Source organism: Rhincodon typus, chromosome 35, assembly GCF_021869965.1.
Source record: "Rhincodon typus isolate 14 chromosome 35, sRhiTyp1.1, whole genome shotgun sequence".
NCBI lineage: Eukaryota > Metazoa > Chordata > Chondrichthyes > Orectolobiformes > Rhincodontidae > Rhincodon > Rhincodon typus.
In genome coordinates this window covers 1,540,443-1,546,521 of record NC_063366.1, presented here as the reverse complement: position 1 = coordinate 1,546,521, position 6,079 = coordinate 1,540,443, and positions in this window count along the sequence as shown.

Genomic DNA, 6,079 nt, shown 5'->3' with positions numbered 1-6,079 from the left:
GTAGATCATAGCTGATATCTTATTGAAAATCAAATGTAAGGTGCTGCAGCCCATATACGATTCAACTGGTCAAATTACTAGGCTTTAAAGTAATTCATTTTATTCTTACCACAGTTAAAATACAAACAAGAAACATAAAAATGTCATAACTTTAACTGTATCAAAATACTTAGCAAGATAAAATGTGATTTAACTGCTACTCAGTAACTGTTCCAATGTAGTAGGATCTCATAACCACACCCTTGGCAAAGGCACATTCAGCAAAATAGATTTCCCTCACTTGTAAGCTTCTCTCGTCCAGGAGAATGGAAAAAAAACAAATGCACAAATTTTGCAGGCTTTTGCCGGCTTTTGCAGCAGTAGCAGCAGCAGAGAGAGAGAGAGAGAGAGCTTTATTTAGCAGCTTCCTTGAAAAATCCCAGCTTTCAGATTGGAAAGCGAAAACTAAAACACAAAGTTGTGTGAGCCTGACTCTACCCGTGCATGCTTTCTTTCTCTATAGGCAGCCGGGCATTAGATTTACAACACCTCCTATTCGAGAGAAACAGTACAGAACAAATCGCACTTCAAGACACACATGGGCATAACTCTACCTGAAAAATGAACCAACAGCGTATAAAAATGGCTTCATTTGCAAAGATGTTATTCTCACGGTATTGATATCTGACATTGTAGAAATATATTACATTCAACATAAGCATGCCAACTTTCAATGTTACAGCTCATCTAAGTCCGTTTCTTCCGCCAACGAAAACTTTATTCTTTCTTCATTAATGTCATGACAACGCATCGGCAATCACATTCTCTTACCCTGTCACATGTATAATTTGCAAATTGAAAAACTGTAACAATAAAGTCCACCTAAGCAGTATGGTGTGTTTAACATTATTTCTTTCCCATGAACATTAAGGGGTTATACCAAGTATGTACAAGTTGCTCAGATACATTACGGGTATCATAAGTTTTGAAATGTTGCAAAGTCAACAACAGATTCAAGATCTCTTTCTCAATGGTGAGTACTTTTGATGACTATTCAACTACCGGGAGAAATACATAATAGGTGTGGCTAACACAGAAGAAATGGTCGTCACGGCTTTCAGCTTGTCAATTGCCTTTGACACTCCTCTATCCACTGATATTTTTTCCTGCATTTCTTCAACAGGTCAGTCAGTGGATAACCCACACTGCTAAAATTCGGTATGAATTATTGATAAAACACACTCAGTCCCAGGAAGTGTTCGTAATTTCTCCTTCACTGACTGTATGGGGAAGACTCCCATAATCTTTGTTTTCACGTCCCACAGGGCCATCTGTCCATACCCAATGACCTGTTTCAGGAACGTGACTTGGGGTCTTGCAGACTCACTTTTATTCAGGTTTATGACCAAATCCGCCTCCTGAATTCCATCGAATAATTCTGCCGATGCTCCACACGTTCCATCCACGTGTGACTAAAATAATCAGATCATTTGTATACACCACATGATTGGATAACGCAGAAATTGCCTTATTTTGTAAGTCTTTGAAATGTGGCTGGCGCATTTTCCATACCTAAAGGCATGACATTAAATTCGTAAAGTCCATTTCGTTTCATGAAAGCTGAAATTTCCTTTGCTCTTTCAGATAAATGCATTTGCCAGTATCCTCAGAGTAAGTCCAAATTAGAAATATAAGCTGCTTGTTCCACCTTCTCAAAACAGTCTTCCAAACGTGGAATTTGATATGAATCAGATTTCGTATCTGCATTGACATTGCGTTAGTCCACACGTAATTGTTGCGTACCATCTCGTTTTGACACAATTAATTTGAGTGAGCTCCAGTCGCTGCAAATCATTTCGAGTACATCATTTGTGAGCATGCTTTGAAACTTCTTTCGCACCTGTGCCAACTTTAAAGGGTTAAGGTTATAAGGATGTCACTTAAACGGGACAGCATTACCTACAACTGCGTCATGCATTATTAAACTAGTACTTCCCACCTTATTCCCGCATATATCTCCAGGTCATTTGGAGTTGGCTCTGGAACGAAATTCAGTGATTTATCCGATTTTTATGAACTTCCTCATAGTTCAATTTAATTTGAGGAATGTCCAATTTAAAATAATCTGAACTTAGTTTTTCTCTCTGAATTGGAACCAGTGACACATAATCCGTTGAATTTTCTTTGCTGACTTAACGATTTCTCCGCAATTAGTTTCAAGTGGACATCTCAGCTCATGCCCAAAAAACAATTGAAATGTGTTGAATTTAGTTTATTGATTAGCTGCATACCTAATTGCAAAAAAATTACAAAATGAATGCTCTGGATAGATTTTGGCGTCGGTGCTCAACATGGTCTTTAAAATATGACACCATCACTCTAATGTTCCTTGCAATTCTGGATGAGACACAGTAGAATTGAATTGTTTTACTCCTAAGTTATCCATAACTTCCTTGAATACTTTTGTGGAAAACTTAATCCTTGATCCGATTGTGTCTCTGTAGGTAGTCCGTATTGCATAAAGTAAGGAACTCTTCTACAATCCTTTTAACGCTGATACTGTGTACTGGAAGGACCTCTGGAAATGAGTAGACATATGCCTTGTGGTCAACAAATGTTGATTCTCACTCTTTTGGTTTACAGAGGGGTCCTAAGCAACGAATTAAGACTGTTTTAAAAGATTCCTTGAATGTTGGAAGGGGTATTAAGCGTGTTGGTGTTATCACTGGCCGAGATTTTCCAATTACTTGACACATATGATATGTCTGGCAAAATTCAACCACATCGAAATGGAGCCCAGGCCAAAAAAGTGTGATTGAATTCTGCTTGCATTTTCCTTACTCCCAAAATGAACTCCTCCTGGAAACTCATGTGCTAACCGGAGCACCTCCTTTCTATAATCCACTGGTGATACACTTTCTGACCATTTTTCATTAGCCTGAATATGTGCTGGTCTCTATTTTCTCAACAAGATTTTATTTTAAAGACAGTAACATTCTGTGATACACTCAGACTCTTCTTCTGTCTATGCTTTTTGACACAACTGTTTTATTTTTCACGTTTCTGTTGTAGTTCAGTAAACTTCTGTGAAGTAAAAAATGTTCACTTTGTCCTCCATCTGTTCTAATTTTTTTCAACTAGTTGATCAAATATGTTTTCTGATAATGTAACTTCAACTCCCTTATCTTTGTTCATTGATTTCTCCTCCTATTTCAACCTGTAGCTTTGTGGCCTTGTTATGACACAGTCAGGAATGACCCAAGGATATAGTTCCTGTCACACCTCCGTTGTTTGATTTTCCAATGTTTTTTCAACATCGGTAGTCATCATTCCCAACTTTCTTCCAACTATATCATTACCGGGGAAAAACTGTATTTTCAAATGTGAGAATTTCTCTATTATTTCCCTAAACTCCTCCAAAATAACAATTTCTCTAGGAGCGGTATTTGTTTGATCTATTTTCGATGCTCTTATCCACCTATCAAAGTTATTTTATTTGAACCTTTGAAAGTCGGTATATGTTTGACTTGGTCTCTTTCTTAGATTCTTAAAACATTTTCTGTAGACTGCTGGCACAAGCGCATATGCACTGAAGATGGCCTTTTTCACTTCTTCACATGACCCAGATACCTCCTCTGATAGTGACGCAAGCCCTTCACTAGTTTTCCCTACCAACTGTCTTTGAACCCACATCACCTATGGTCATTTGATTTGTTTAGCTGCTGTTAGAAATGAAATGAAACAAAAAAAGCCGTCTACACCCTTCTCATCGAACGTTGGTAACGCTTGGGTATATTTAAATAGATCCCCTCCACGCCTTTGGACGCGATGGGTGTGCTCTCCATCGCTGTCCGCATTTCTAATCCCGACTTTTACCTCTACCTCCGCTATTTCACATCGACTTTCTCGTTTCCTTGCCATCTTCTGAAGTTCAAAAGCTCTCTCTTTCTCATTTTGCTCTCTCTTGTTTATCCCTTCTTCCGCTTTTAATTTGAATTCAAATTGTTTCTCTTTATCACATTCAAGCCGTTTTGATTCCTTTGCTCTTTGTTCCACTGCGGGTATCTCTCTCTCTTTCTCTCTTTTGCTTGTGCCTCTCTTTATTATCGTTTCGTTTTGTTCTGCCAGGGCTGTTCTTCCTTCTTCTTTTGCCTCCAATGCAGGCTGCTTCATTTGTAATTGGGTTTTAGCCATTTCTAATGAATTCGACTGCATTCCTGCAATTGTAAATGCGGAGATTTTGCAGCAATTATCTCTCCTTTTCTCATGAGAACAGGCAACGTAAACTTCAGCTTGTCCGCCAATTGAGAAAGCTTTGCCTTACTCTTCTTCTGTAAACTACCAGAAAAAGTTACTTTCACACCCAGGAAAATCTTAGCCACCGAAAGAGGCATTAATGTACCAGGCACACCAATTAAAATCCACCGAATACAACTGAAAAAAAAAACACTAACACTCACCACTCACTGAATTTGAGTCCAATGGCTCTAACAGCAACTTGGAATTAGGGATTTTGATACGGACAAGAGTCCCCGGTTTGTTATGGACCAGACGAAACCTTCTCAAAACATATCCAGGAAATAACTTCGACACTAACTTTTGTTTTATTGAGAGGAAAGTTTGAAACATTGCATTCCAGATGGTATTCGATCGATCTAACTACCAGGCTTTAAGCACAACATACTTTTTTCTTCCCATAGTTATAATCCTAGCAAAACAAAAGAAGATTTGAAATAACAACTCTATCAAAATACTTAGGAAAAAAAGCATGTTAATTAACTATTACACATCAACTTTTCCAATATAGCAGCATCCCATAAACACAGCCCTGACAAGGCAAATTCAGCAAAACAGATTCGTCTCACTTGTGATCTTCCCCAGACCAGGAGAAAAGAAAAACCGAACAATCGAAAGCGCGTATCTAGCAGCAGAGAGACCTCAAGCATTTTAAGCAGCAGCGCAGAGAGACCGAGCGAAAGAGAGAGAAATTGAGGGAGAGAGAGAGAGAGAGATAAAGCAGTATCTAGCAGTTTCCTCATAGTCCCGAGATTCAACAGCTGAAAAAAAAAACTAAATCCAAGGGTTTGTGTGAGCCTGACTCCACGCACACGTGCCTCTTCCGTCTCCATTAAAAAAACCCTCAAAATACTTACTCTACATTCCATTCAGCAGCCACTTCATCACCAGACTTGCAACACTGCTCTTCAAGAGAATCAGGACAGTACAAATCCCTCTTAAAGGCATATTTCTTCACGCAGGTACTTCTTCAAATATCATGGAAAGCATTTTAAATATTAAGAACCTCATTGATTATGCGACGAATATGTTGAACAGCCTGAGGGAGAGCACAATCCGCCGAAGAGCGACCTGTTTAACCATTCAAACACTACACGCGTCATACGTGTCAATTTCTGGAGGCACTGTTTTGGAGTTTTCAGCAACTGAGAACACTCCAAAGCAGAGTTGAAGAATCTGGTCCTTGGACTTAAAGCACACGCATAACAAGAACTTAAACTAAGTTGGTGCTCCCCCAAACCCGCACCCCTCCCAACACACCCATTTTCTGCTGAGCTTTATTGTTAATATTGCAGGGGACTGAGGAGTGGGGTCAGAGTGAGAGCCAGGCATGACTTATTTGAATTTTCCCTTTCTCTTGTTGAGGAAAAATGCTTCAAGTTGTAAGGTGTGAAGGAAAATACAAAGATATTGAGTAAAGCTAGATACTGAAAAGCTTCAGCGAAGTCAGCGTCGCCTGTCCAGTTTCTGCATTTTCCCCACGCTCACAGTCCGAGCATGTTGCTCGTGTCTGTGAGAGTCCTGAGGAAACCAGGCTCATGCTGATGGAGGTAAATCAAAAGCGTGAATCTCACACCAGAGAGAGACTTTATGTTTTTTTTCAGCAGCTTCACAGAGAGAGCAAGCGACAGACAGAGAGAGAGAGAGGAAGAGAGAGAGAGATATCTAGCAGGTTCCTCCAAATCCAGGTACATTATCTTGCAGAGATAGTAGGAACTGCAGATGCTGGACAATCTGAGATAACAAGGTGTAGAGCTGGATGAACACAACAGGCCAAACAGCATCAGAGGAGCAGGAAGGCTGA